A 14,326-nucleotide genomic window follows, 5' to 3' on the forward strand; every position below is an offset into this window, starting at 1 on the left:
ATTCCCCTCCGGTTGAAAAGGTACCAGTGGGGCATTCTAATGAATCAAAAATAAGAGAACTTCATACGAATGTTAAAACGCATCGTATTTCCAAAACTTTTTCTGAGTTTTTCCTGATTATTATGTATTTAACGTTGAATATTTATGGTGTATATGTAAATATTTATGGTTAACATATTTAATGTAAAGTATAAGTTTAAGGTTAATTTAGGGATAGTGTGTATCTCCTATTATTTCTTTTTAGGCTCTAGTATACTGTCTTTTGAGCCAGGGCCATTTCTCCCTGGGTCAGCCAAAAATGTATGGCCTCTTACACAGTGAAAACACCTGCAGAATTTTGAGATGGCAATTGGTATCAGAGCATTGTCTTGTGGGGTAATAGATTATTGTAATGAATTGCAGGGAAGAAGGAAGAAACAAACCCCCTGGAGATGTTCTGTTTTCTAAAACAGAATTTTTATTCTGTGTGACTTTTCTTGATTAAATTTTTGGATTCAAGTCAGATGTATAAACTAAGAGAATGATGCCAGAGAAGACATAAAATTGTTGAAACCTTTGATGTATTCCAAAATAGAAGTTTGAGGTTAAAGTTTGAAGAAGTGTGAATATTTTGAGATATTATTTTCCTTTGACGCAGTTTTTTTCTTTAGGCTGAATAAAAACCCCTGGAAGCCTGTAGTAGAAATGACAGTGGTAGCTCAGTGGATTTGAGAGTAGTTAGCCAATATGTTTGGCTGGCTTTTCTTAAAGTCCTCTGCCATTTTGGCAGTCTCAAAAATTAACTCTTTATTCTACAGCAGTTTTTACTTAGTCATGTAGCTCTCTAAAGGTTGGAAATCTTTGGGTGATACTGTTTAATCAGACACTTAACTTTGAGAGGTTTTAGAGAAAAAGGGTTTTTGCATTTAGGCAACAATGTTAACGTTCTTGGTATTTTGAATGACTTTGTTGAAGTTATGTTACTCAAAAAGTTAACCAAAGGAAATCCGAATTCTACCTGTTACTTGATAGCCATCCTTTTTTTTTTTTTCTTGGTAGGTTGATAGATTAGCTGTAGATTCTTAAAATTCAATTGATGTGAAATACTAATACATCCGTCTCACTTATGGATTAGTTTAATGGTTACCATAGAATAATCACTTGATAGGTCATAAAAATTTGGCAGTTTTCTTAGAGACGATTAGGTTGACACAGTTTAAACTATTGTTTTTTGTGGGTCTTATAATTTATGACTTAAAAAAAATTGATTAAAGCCAGTAGGAAGAATGAAAACCAAAGCTTATAGAGTGCTATCAGTTTGTTAAACTGTAGCTGTTTCCCAAAACCAGTGTTATTTAGCAGGAAAAAAGTCTCCTTGTTTCTCTTTTAAGTATTGGGAAGCAGTTTTCCAAAAATCACGTTTGCTTGAAAGCTCGAATTTTATCATTGGCGACAAATACTGTCAGCTTTTTTATTTATTTATTTATTTTTTAGTGTCAGGCTCTCTTTGTTCATTTTAGGGGAAAATGTAGGTCAAATGCAGGAGTCTAAATAACCAAGTTTGTCAGTTCTTTAAAGTAAAAATGATAGTTTGTGAAAAACATGGCTAGTTCAGCTCACGGTGCAAAAATCTGTACAAGTTGATTTTCAGGCTAACCATAGTACGTTGGTATGCTACAGAAATGCTTTGTATATACTTCCCGTTTTGTTGCAGATTTCTTAACTAAGATATATCCCAAACTAATTCGGTTCTTTAATTTACATTAAATGTACAGAGAAACTTCTTGAAATAGTTCATATTTTAGCCTGAATTACTTCTTTGGGCAAAATTTTCTGGTGACTAAAATTTATGTGGTGTAAGAGAGCACTTTTTATTGATCCTAAATAAATGTTTCAAGTGTCTTCTGTTAAAAAGTCCGTATCATTCCTATCCACATCAACCTGTTGTATAGACATTAAATTTATTTTTCCTACATTTTCTATCCACAGACCTAGTTTTGTCATGCACCTTCCCCCAGGCAGTTCTTTTCTCATTTTTAGTTCCTCTTCCTTAGCCTTCTTCACCTGTTTCTCCTTCCCTCCTTCCCTCCCCTCTGAGCAGATAGTAGTACCACACAGTTATAGACAGCATAATCTTTTTAGTTTCCAATGTTCTCTCACATTTAACTATTTGACTATTTGGGTGTTACTATTTGGGTGTTACTCTACAATGAGTTCCATCAAACTCAAAGCTCATTGTTTTAAGAATAATTTGAAACATTTTCCTTGAAATTTCTAATTCATGCAGGAAACACAGGAATAGATTATATTATGAACTTTAGTACCAAGGAAAACTGGTCTGCAGACACCCACTCCCATAGGAAGATAAATTTTTCCCTAGCCCACCTGGTAGAGTCAGGAGCAGTTAACTAACTAATGGCTTTCTTGTTCTCATTTTACTTTTGTGCATGATTGCAAAAAAGATGAGTGCAGTTTTTCACCAAGATCTTGACTTGGTTGGATTGAGAATGGAATTCCATTTAGTATTTAGTTTCCAGTGTAACTTCCAATACAACATACTGAGATTTCCCTGCTATAGCATCATAGGACAAGATGAGCTGACTTATGAGTTCATTCAGCAAACACAAATGGAGTATCTCAGATAAGCTAGACATTGTTTGAGGCACAGAAAATAGATGACTAAGACACAGTTACTTCCTTCATGCTAATGGAATGAGCACCAGAAAAGAGCTGTAGCCAGTCCTTGGAAGGCATGCATTAGTGAAGGCTGGTTAAGGATTTATTTCCAGCGGGAGCTGGTGATTGGAGCGGGCTATTGAGGACGGGTAAGATTTATCTGGAATAAGCAATAGGACAGTATGGTCAAAGGGACTTAATGGAAAATAGTAGCATTTCCAGCTGTCTACCATTGAGAGTGTGGGATGGCATATCAGCCAGGTTGAGAAAAAGTCTTGGGGTTCCCTTGCCCAGCCTAGTGTTTCCGTGTTGAGGTCCTGAAAACTCCTGGCAGGGAGAAGCTTGTCTTGACTTACATAGATTTATCAAAACTGGCTATGATTAAGAAAAAGTCAATGTGCCTATGATCATTGGGGTAGTATTGTGGAAAAGACTGTACAACTCCATTGGGAGCAGGGTTTCACTGTGTGACTCACTAGAGGTTCTGACCTTTCCTAGATGTGCTGATAGGCTGTTTTATTCTTTGAGTAGAGGTGGAATCTGGTTGGGGCACTTTGGTCTGGATTCCTATGGGCTCTTTAAGAAATTACCTGGCAAGTGCTTTGTTATTTGGGCCTCAAGGCAGTTTGTGCTCTAGTGGTACTGGTGTAGCTAATGGGTGGTCAGGGTGTGTGGGTATATGTGTAAGGGTAGGTTTTATGGGAGGGGGTGGCTTAGTTAGGTCCTTGCTGAGAGTCCCTGGATATTTTGCCTGGGTTTCTCTTGGCTAGTTCATAAGGTGGCAGGTTGCCCTGCAGCTTTCTTATCATAGTCCTTTAGCCACCTGGCCCTGGCTGGGTAAGCCTGGTTGTGGGGTATTTTTTTGAGCTCTTATAGTTTGCTTTTGTTTCAAAGGTCCTTTAGTTTTTTTCCTCACCAAGTTCTCTGACCTTCGTGGCTCTTTTCAGGGGTTCTTTTTATTCAGGCCATCGTGTAGACTGTTCCTTTCCTCTGGGCCTTCCTTTGCTGGTCACTCATTCCATGCTCAAATTTTTGTACTGGGAGTAGCAGGGAAAATCAGAAGTTTTGAAAGGGGGAATGATGCAATCCTTTGTTTTAAAGCATTTCTTTTAGCATGGAGCATGGTGATAGAGGGCAGAACCAGTTGGAGGGAGACCAGATAGGAAATTATTTCACTAACTCAGAAGATTAGAACCTGATCAAGGTCATAGTTGGGTTTGAGCAGAGTTGCGAGGATGTGAAAAGTAACATGAAGGAAAGGGAGAAGCTTTAAGATGATGCTAGTATTCTAGCTTAGACAACCGGCTGGCTGGTTGTAGGGAATATTAGAAAGGTATGTGCTTTGAGGGAGCTATTTTGGTTTTAGAGAAATTGAGTTAGGATGCCTGTGGGATATCCAGGAAGAACTTGTCAATAGGTAGGAAGGTAGAAATAAGGACTGGAGCCCAGGAGAAATGTCTAACAGGAGAGAGATTTAGCTGTCTTTAGCATGTAGGTGAATGGTACTTACCTATTTCTCTCCCAACACACCTGAATGATAAAACCGAACTCCTGCAAGCAGAAATGACTCACTGAGTCAGTTACTCTTAAACATGGGATGATAGGGATTAAATCAAAATATAGAGGAAGCCCAAGTGAAAAGTTTCCCATGAGACTCTGTTTACCCTTTTCATTCCCCAGTTTCAAATAGGCAGTCATCGAGGTTGACACCATGGAAAGTTTAGATGGCCACTCAAGGAGAACTTATGGAAACTGAAGAGAAGGTATCCATGGATGAAATATAACAGCTTAGGGCAAGTGGAGAAATAGGAACAGGAAATTGAAAGGAGATCATATGAGTGAAGTGAGGCCTTTATGAATGAATGAATGAATGAATGAAAAATGATGATTAGCGAGAGAAGTATTGAAATGGGGTTAATACGTGGAAGGAGAACTTCCTTCGTAAGTAGGAGGTCCGTGACAGCTACTCCAAGAGCAGTTTTTGTTTTGACTGATCAGATAGCCTCAAATTGGGTAGTAAATCAGAGATCACATGAAAGTGCTTGTTTAGTGGAAAGTAGGGGGAAACAGGATGGGAAGACCTGAGCTTATATAAATGTTTAAGGACTGAGGACAGGGTTTGAAGACTTGAGAAAGGGAACAGATTACGATATGTATCTAGGAAGACTTCATTTATTTTTTCATACAGCAAATGTTTTGTCTGCAGAAGGCACTATGGTTTAGCATTGAACAGAATCCACATGGTCCCTGTCTTCATAGATCATATTGCCAGTGAGAAATCCTCACAACTGAAGAATAACTATTCTAGAGTAGAGTCTCATTTGCTATGGGGACCCTGGTTGTGCAGTTGGCACTAAACTGGTTTAGGCATTATGGAGAAGATTAAGATGAAGCTGAGGCCAGAAGCTTAAGTTAGGTAATTAAAAGATTGGCTCGGGGAAACATATTTCATGCAGGAATGGAACATTTGAAGGCTAAGAGATGAAGGAGAAACGGAAAGTTAAAAGAAAACAATATAGGGGCTAAAGCATGGAGTGCAGAGGGGAGTGTGGGCTGAAGCCAGAGAGGTGAATATGGGTCTAGTCAGTGATCCTTGTAAACTGGCTACGACAACTTGGATGTTAGTCCGAGGACAATGTCAAGCCATTGAGCTTAAATTTTAAGTAGGAGAGTGACATGATCAGATTTTCATTTCAGAAATACTTAGGCGGTACTGGTAGGAGTGGATTCAAGATAACAAGACTGGAATCAGGGAAAGCAGGTAGAGAGAGTGGGAGCAAGTATATAGGTATATTAATTTGGAGATGGGAGAAGAGGACATAAAGACGTTTGCAGTAGCAAAAATTAGATGAATAAGGAGATGGAGGAAGTTCATACTTGATTAGGTAGGTATCTGAGTTATATGTTTAGAGTGAGGCGTTCAGTTTATGTGACCAAATCTTAGTATAGAGTGAACTGTTTCCTAAATTAAGAGATTTGGTTTCTACCTTGGTGCACAGTAGGGGCTTAGTAAAGAATTGCTGACTGGCTGAATGCTTCTGATTAGATCACTTCTCTTGGTATGGCAAATCTCTTAGCAGCTGACTCATCAATACCATTGGGATGGTATATGTTAGCTAGATACCTTGGGGGAGGATATGGAGAGATGGCTGGGAATTAGGAATAGTAGAGAAAATTGGATTGGTCAGTATATTTGTTATCTATAACTTTGTGAATTACCCCAAAATGTAGGGATTTAAAGAGCAAATATATTGTTATCTCATAGTTGCTATGGGCCAGGAATCTGGACATGCTTTGGCTGCATGCCTCTAGTTCAGGGTCTCTCAACTAGGCTGCAGAGTGTTGAGTGTTGATCAGGGTTGTGGTGGAAGGTTCTAATGGGGAGCCTTCCAATTCACCTGTGTGGATTGGGGCAGTATTCAATTCCTGAGGGTTGTTGGACTGAGGGTCTCAGCTCTTTGCAGGTTGTTAGTTGGAGGCCTCCCTCGCTTCTTGCCATGTGGGCCTCTCCACAGGGCAGCTCATGACTCCATCACTCTTGCTGTATTTTCTTTGAAAAGAATCATCTGAGCCTGGGTGGCTCAGATGGTTAAGCATCTGCCTTTGGCTCAGGTAATGATGTCCAGGTCCTGGGATCGAGCCCTGTGTCAGGCTCCCTGCTCAGCGGGGAGCCTGCTTACCCCTTTCCCTATGCCTCTCCCCCTGCTCATGCTCTCTGTGTCTCTTTCTCTCTCAAATGAATAAAAAAAAAAAAAATCTTTAAAAAAAAGAATCATTCAGTCTAGTTAGTCTATAGTCAAGGGAATGGGAGGCATTCTTAGAGGCTGCTACCAGTCAGATTGCATTCTTGAGCAGCATATGTAACTCTGCTATTTTGTTTCAGTATAAGTGAATCTAAATCCTGTGGACTTGTGGGAAATGAAGTATTATTGGAGGGAAAATGGACTCATTGAAATCTGACAATGCTAAATACTGCTCTTCACGTTATTCTTTCATGAATAAATTTGAGATTTATTAAACAATGTGGCAGAATGAGATAAATGATGTATGTATTCCACAGCAGCATTTATCATACTGCCCTTTAATGTTTATTAAAGGTAAAAATAGCCATGTCTGTGGATTCTTTTAAAAGAGAAACTCCTAATCAAAGTTTTGTATGGTAGGTATTCCAAATACCAGTTGGTTGGACTTTAGTTGGGAACAGAATGGACTTTTCTCTGGAGGCAGTGTTATACAGGTTGGATAATTTCCTGACCCATTCTGTGGCCAGCCCGTTTATCACAGGATGTACCACAAAGCTTATCAGGGCACTTGGGTTTATAGGCCATAGGCTCTGGTGGTCAGAGCTGTGGCTGCCCATCTCCCCACAGAGCCTCTAGATTTGCTTCTCTGATCAAGGGCCCAGGGCCATGGGAACCTTGGACACAGAGGCCATGGTGTCTCTGGAACCAAAGCTTTGTGCAAGGAAGTTCCAGGAGAAAGACTTCAAATGTAGCCCAATGCTTTGTCCACAGTTGGAGATTCATAGAGTTGTCCCTGCCACACCCCCAAACCCCATGCTGACAAAACAGCCTTCCTGTAAAGAAAGAGAAGGCAAGGGGCACCTGGGTGGCTCAGTCATTTGGTGTCTACCTTTGGCTCAGGTAACGATCCTGGAGTCCTGGGTTTGGGGAGCCTGCTTCTCCCTCTCCCTCCGCCCCTCTACCCACTTGTGCTTTCTGGCTCTCTCCTTCTGTCTATCAAATAAATAAATAAAATCTTGAAGAAAAAAGAAAGAAAGAGAGGGCAAGACAGCCTCCCAAAGATTGTCACTTGCCCAAAGTCTCACATGTCGTTGGGAGAGCTGAAGTAGACAGTTTTTTGGAACAGCTGAAATGTATACTCCGGGATATCTGACTCTTCACTGTGCTGGAGTTGAAGGATCTGATCATTGTTACCCTGGAAAATGATTTGGGGGAAGTATGAGCTCTCTCTTCTTTAGGTTAAAGAAATACCACGTAGAAGAGAGATGAACACTTTTTTTTTTTTTGGATAGTGTCAGAGAGCAGGGAGGGTAGTTTCAAAGCGGCAGATTTTAAGAACTCAGACCTTTCTAACTGAGCTATAATCAATGAAATCAGTGCCTCATGGGTGCCTCATCAAGCCGGGGGCAGATAAGCACTTGTTAAGGCTGGAGAAGGTCCTTTGCTTGGGAGACTGGATGGACTTCTAATCGTCTCTTAAACTCAGGTATGGTATGTTCAACTCTGCAGCACCCTTGCTCACCCAGCCTAGGGGCAGACCTGCTCCTCCACCTGTCTCCCCCACCCACACCACCTTTTGTGATTCCCTTTCCCTTTCAAGCCTGTGTTTCATGTTTGTCTTCACATCAGTCGATGTGGGGGTGGGTGTGGAGCTGCCATGAGACAGTGGGAAGAGGTGCATTGTGGTGATCTGTCTAGAGCTTGCTTTCCCTGGGTCACGTTTGGGAGTTCCCAAGAACGTGGATTTCTGCATTTGCAGTAGTCTCCTTCTGGTCAGTTTTCCTGGTTGCCTTAGAGAGAGCTGGCTGCTGTTACCCCTGCCTGAGGCTGCAGCTTCCCCTGTCATCAGAGCAGCCTGCCCCTGTCTCTCTGTCATCTTCTCTCCCTGCCTTTTCCCTCTCAATCTGTTTTTCTTCTTCTTTTATTTATTTTTTTCCTTTTTAATTCCTGGAAGACATAGTAATTTAGTATTTAAAAGACTGTTTCTTTCCATTTCTACCTTTTGTCAGAAGAATAACAAAGAGAATACTATACAGGTAATGTGATTTGGGTTGAAGGTGAGGCCAATTCAAGGTTGAAAGTAGGTTTTCCTCAGAAAATGCCATTAACATGCCTTTGCAAAATTCAGAGTTTACTCCAGTTGGTACTAGATATTTTTACTTCATGTTTTGGACTCACTAGAGAATTTCAGGTAACACCCCAGTTTTTTTTGTTTTTTGTTTTTTGTTTTATTCACAGCATGTGAATCCTGTGTTGGGCCAACTTGATTTGTTGCGTTTTGTGAACATTCTTGGTTTTGGTCATACCAGAACTTGGCAAAGTTTGGTTTAAAGCTACAGCAAAAACCCTCCTCAGTTAAAATAGGAAAGCTAGCTTAAAGGATGTTCGTCACCAGTTATATTTTTGGCTGTGTGGCACAGCAAAATGTTTAGGAAAACATACTTAGTAATTTTATATCTGAAATTTATAATTAACTTTTTTTTCTCCAGAGGCATAATAAATATGGCTTTTTTGCTTTCATCTTTGTTTTCATGATTAATTACTCGAGTTAGCAAAAGGCTTTGGCTCCACCAAATCATTGTGTGGTACCATTTTAATAAGAGGTAAACACAGATTCTGCTATGTCTGAATGAACTGTGGATAAATTAGAAAGCTGTGTAAAGAGGATTTATTTAATATAAGTTAAACTAATGTAAAAGAAGGTTCTACTTTTTTACTTGTTACAAATGTTATGTTTAAAGAATTACTACAAGCAGTGGTTGTCAAATATGAATTGCTTAAGCCTTACTTAAGGTGGTTCACATAAGTAAATTTATTTCCTAGGTTTTATTATCTAATCAGAATTATTCTCATTATTCTGATTCATTTTTAATACACATCCCAGGTAATTCTGGACCCTGGGAACTTTATTTCTAACAAATACTCCAAGTGGTAGGTTAAAAAAATCAAGTGTTAGGTTTATTTTTCTAAATTAATCATCTTACATCATTTGATCTTTCAGAGAGAAGTAACCTTACTTTTTAAAAACCAGATTAACTTGTTTGTAGCATCATGTTTTACTGGTGCTAGAGATGGCTATCATGGTAAAGAATTTTTTTCCTCCAGAAAAGAAATGGAAAGAATGGATAAATACATCCTTTAAGACAACGAGGATCATGTGTTTCTTTGTGAGTCTACAGTGACTGTGATTGCATTGTAGATTGATCAGAGATTTGTCATTGTTTCTAATTATTAGAAAGATACATTGCAATTTACATAATAAGATCAGTAAAAATGATTAAAGCATATAGCCCTGCATGTTAGTCAATGATTTAAAAACATTTCATATAGCATTTGGCTAGAATAGTCCCTTTGTGATATTGTTACACGTAAGTAGGTATATGAGATTTGTTACTGTAACCTGTCATGGTGATTGAGATATTATGTCTTGTTTTATTTTTAGATATTTGAGACTTGTTAGTGTTAATGTGACTTTACTGAAACCATGTTATATATGTTGCTGATAATTAAGTTAATAGCCTGGAAATTATGACTTACGCAATTTCCAGTTTGACTCAGAGGAAGAGAAATTGGACTTTAATTTTATTTGGATCAAGAGCTAAGGTAGAGAATTATAAGGTGCTTTGTTTATTGATTTGAAAATATGCTCTAGCTTCGGAAATCTTTTTTTAAGATTGTATTTGTTTATTTTGAGAGCGAGAATACACACACACACACACACACACACACAGATGCATGTGTGAATAGGGGACAAGAGCAGAGGGAGAAAGTAAGTTTTGAGTAGACTCTGCTCAGAGCCCCCGGAGCTATAAGATCATGACTGGAGCCCAAACCAAGTCCTCTGCTCAATCGACTGAGCCACCCAGGCACCCCTAGCTCTGGAAATCTTTGAAATTCACTTCCCACAGTGTCCCCTTCTCTCATGCTTGTTTTAGAGTCATTTTCCTTTCATAAAATAAATCAGTTAAAATTTCAAAAGGTAATTGTGAAAACACAAGGAAATTGGGGATGATTGTAAAACATATAGTTCAAATACCACTTTTTTCCCTCATGATAGAATTCTTAAGTGAATAGAGAGATTCATTTCACATTTACCTTATGTATACTCTGAAATCATTAATTTTCAACAATTTTATATTTCCTGGTTGTGTTTATGGTTTGATCTTTTAGTCTGTAATTTCATTAAGTTTCCTTACTGATTGGCTTTAAAAAATCTCTTTAATAACCTGCATTCTTCCTTTCTCAGTTCCCTCATTTCCTCTTAATTTTACCTTTCTACAGTGTAGGGTATAATGCATAACTCTTTAACCTACTCTCCTGCTTTACAGAAGCATGTGTTTATCTTAAGTGAGTAACAGTCAACTAACAAATGACAGTGCAGATCAATATCTTGTGTTTTCATATTGCCAGGTTCAGAGTCTATTTTTAGAATTATCAACTAAGTTTAAACCAGCCTGAACTGATGATCTGATTGTTTTGAGAGTACTTCTGATGTTTTAGGCACTTTATGCTTCCTCAGGATTTTGGTTTTTACAAAGGAACCCCCCTGACACCTTGGTTTCTAGTACTCTTTGGCAAATGGTAGGCATTCGGTAAAATATCTGTTGAACAAGCACAAGTCTCCACCCTTGAATGTCTTTAGTAGGACTGTTGGAAAAGTCTAATTTTATTTAAACATATTTAATTTTGATCAGTATTCAAACACAAATAATCTCCCGAAATAACTTAAAACTGCTAAACTGCAGAGGAGTGGTAAAAGTACCAGTTTTAAATAATTTCTTGTTAATTTCTAGTGTCTACGTCAGCAAAGTGGTAGCTGTTGGCCAAGATCTGAAATAGATCTATACTGTATATAATCACTGAATTCATTATTCCTTGATAAAAAGGGATTCTGAATGCAGAATTCTTTCATTCTCTTTATTCATTAGTCAGCTCATGACTCACTTGAGAGATGGGGAGGAGGTTATTATAGGTTGGTAATTATTTGCACTACAGATTTCCTTGAGCCCGTACCTGGCTTTGATTTATTGTCACCAAGGTAAGATACTTTGCTTAAATAGTGCTTTGACATAAAGTGAATCATTTGTTTTACAGCCTGGCACAGCCTAGAAATTTGCAAATTTTTTTTTTTTAACCCAAGCAGTACTTTGGTCCTAAGCAAAGTATGAACAATATTTCATATATAGTCTGGCCTAATTGGGGTTTACAACATTATTACCAGAGATAATATGTTTAGCTTTACCATCTTGGATGAGTCATTTCTGGGAATTATTTGAACAAGGGCTGGATGTGGGAAGAAGAAAACCTTTAAACATCTGAAACAGATACTTAGAAGGTTATTGTGAGTTCCTAGAAATTCACGTATCTGTACTAATGTCCAGGGCCAAATATAAGTGGTATTTTGCTTTTTTCCACATTGGTTATTTCCTTATATGTTCTGTAGATAATATGGGAAACTATTTTAAAACTATTTAAGTGCCCCTTTTGATTTCCTAACCCTCCTTGCACTAGTTGAAATCTGGCTTATCCGTTCTTTCTTACTCCCTTATTACTTTTTACATTGAAAATTTTTCTCTCTTTTTTTGGTCCCTTCCTCTCTGACTTTGAACCATTGCTTCTTCCAAATTGCTGCCCCTCAGAAACTTTCAGACCTGCCCTTGAATCCCTAATACTACCTATGCAACTTCTGAGTTTGTTTTCTTTCAAATGGAGAAAAATTATCCCACACTACGTGGTGATGTATTGGTTTCCTAGGACTACCATACACATTATCACACACTGAGTGGCTTAAAACAACAGAAATTTATTATCTCATAGTTCTGGAAGCCAGAAGTCTGAAACCAAGTGTTGCCAGGGGCTGTGCTCCCTCTGGAGGCTCTCGAGGGGGGGATCCTTCCTTGCTGCTTCCAGCTTCAAGTGCCTGTTGGCATTCCTTGCCTTCCTAGGCTTGTGGTCACATCACTCCATTCTCTGCCTCCATCTTTACATTGTTTTCTCGTGTGTGTGTGTGTGTGTGTGTGTGTGTGTGTAAAATATCCCTTGCCATTTTCTTATCTGAGCATTTGTCATTGGATTTAGATGCAGATAATCCAGGATGATCTGCTCATCTCAAGATCCTTAATTATATCTGCAAAGACTCCTTTTCCAAATAAGATAACATTTTCACAGCTTCTGGGAATTAGGATGTGCACATATTTTTTTAGAAGGCCCCATTCTACCTGCGCTACATACAGGTGGTTTAAGAATTAAATGAAATATAATTATGTGTATTTAAATATATTCATACATGGCAGTGGACCTGACCAATTTAGGTACTCAATACTGTATATTTTAAAGATTTTATTTATTTATTTATTTATTTATTTACTTACTTACTTATTTATTTGAGAGAGAGAGCATTCAGGGAGGGACAGAATGGAGGGAGGGGGAAAGAATTCCAAGTGGACTCTGTGCTGTCCACAGAGCGTGACGCTGCCCAGTGTGGGGGCTGAATCTCATGACCCTGAGATCATGACCTGAGTTGAAACCAAGAGTTGGATGCTTAACCGACTGAGCCACCCAGGTGTCTCTCCCTTTGCTTTAGGAGTCTCTGTCCACCAACATTCTGCATCCTGGTATGATTTTGGCAGTTAGTACAGGCATACCTCATTTTATTATGCTTCACTTTATCATGCTTTGCCAATAAGTTTTTTTTTGTTTTTTTTTTTTTTATAAATTGAAGGTTTGTGGTAATCTTACCTCAAGGGAAGTCTATTGCCACCATTTTTCCAACAGTATCTGCTCACTTCATGTCTTTGTGTCACATTTGGTAACTGTCATAATATTTCAAACCTTTTCATTATTATTATATTTGCTATAGGCATCTGTGTTCTTTGATGTTACTGTTGTCATTGTTTTGGGTGTTAGGAGCTGTGCCCATATAAGATAGCAAATTTAATTGATAAAAGTGTGTGTTCTGACTGCTTCGCTGATGGGCCTTTCCCCATCAGTCTCCCCCTCCTTGGGCCTCCCTATATTTCTTGAGACACAACAATATCGAAATTAGGCTAATTAATAATCCTAAAGTGGTCTCTAAGTGTTTAACTGAAAGGAGTAGTTGCTCACTTTAAATCAAAAGCTAGAAACAGTTATGTTTAATGGGGAAGGGATGTTGAAAGCCAAGATAGGTAGAAGGCTGGGCGTCTTGCATCAAACAGTTAGCCAACGTGTGAATGCAGAGGAATGATTCTTCAAGGAAATTAAAAATGCTACTCCAGTGAACACATGAATGATAGGAAAGTGAAACAAACCTTTTGCTGAAGTGGAAAAAGTTTTAGTGGTTTGGTTGGAAGATCAAACCAGCCACAACGTTCTGAAGCCAAAGCCTAATCAGGAGCGAGGTCCTAAATGTCTTCAATTTTCTGAAGACTGAGAGAGGTGAGGAAGCTTCAGGAGAAAAGCCTGAAGCTAGCAGAAGGTGGTTCATGAGGTTTGAAGAGAGAAGCTATCTCCATAAGATGACTGAGCAAGGTGGAATCAGCAAGTGCTGATGTAGAAGCTGTAGCAAGGATCCAGAAAGTCTAGTTAATTAATGAAGGCAGCTACATTAAACAACAGATTCCCAATGTAGACAAAACAGTTTTCTGTTGGAAGAATGCCATCTAGGACTTTTATAGCTAGAGAAGAGAGGTCAATGCCTGGTTTCAAAGCTTCAAAGGATAGGTAGACTCTTGTCAGGTAGGGGCTAATGTAGCTGGTGACTTTAAGTTGAAGCCATTGCTCATTTGCCATTCCCCAAATCCTAAGACCCTGAGGAATTATGCTAAATCTACTCTGCCTGTGCCCTAGAAATGGAACAACAAAGCCCGGATGAGGGCACATTTGTTTGCAACATAGTTTACTGAATATTTTAAGCCCACTGTTGAGACCTACTGATTAGAAAAAAAAAT

At 38.7% G+C, this 14,326-nt stretch overlaps 1 protein-coding gene across 3 annotated transcripts in view; it reads left to right on the forward strand.

The window, feature by feature from the left end:
* The window catches only part of B4GALT6 (beta-1,4-galactosyltransferase 6), a 67,733-nt gene that overhangs the window by 2,195 nt on the left and 51,212 nt on the right, over positions 1-14,326 (forward strand). The gene's annotated exons all lie outside the window — the stretch shown is intronic.

Source organism: Canis lupus, chromosome 7 (assembly GCF_003254725.2).
Source record: "Canis lupus dingo isolate Sandy chromosome 7, ASM325472v2, whole genome shotgun sequence".
In the NCBI taxonomy this organism is placed as follows: Eukaryota; Metazoa; Chordata; class Mammalia; order Carnivora; family Canidae; genus Canis; species Canis lupus.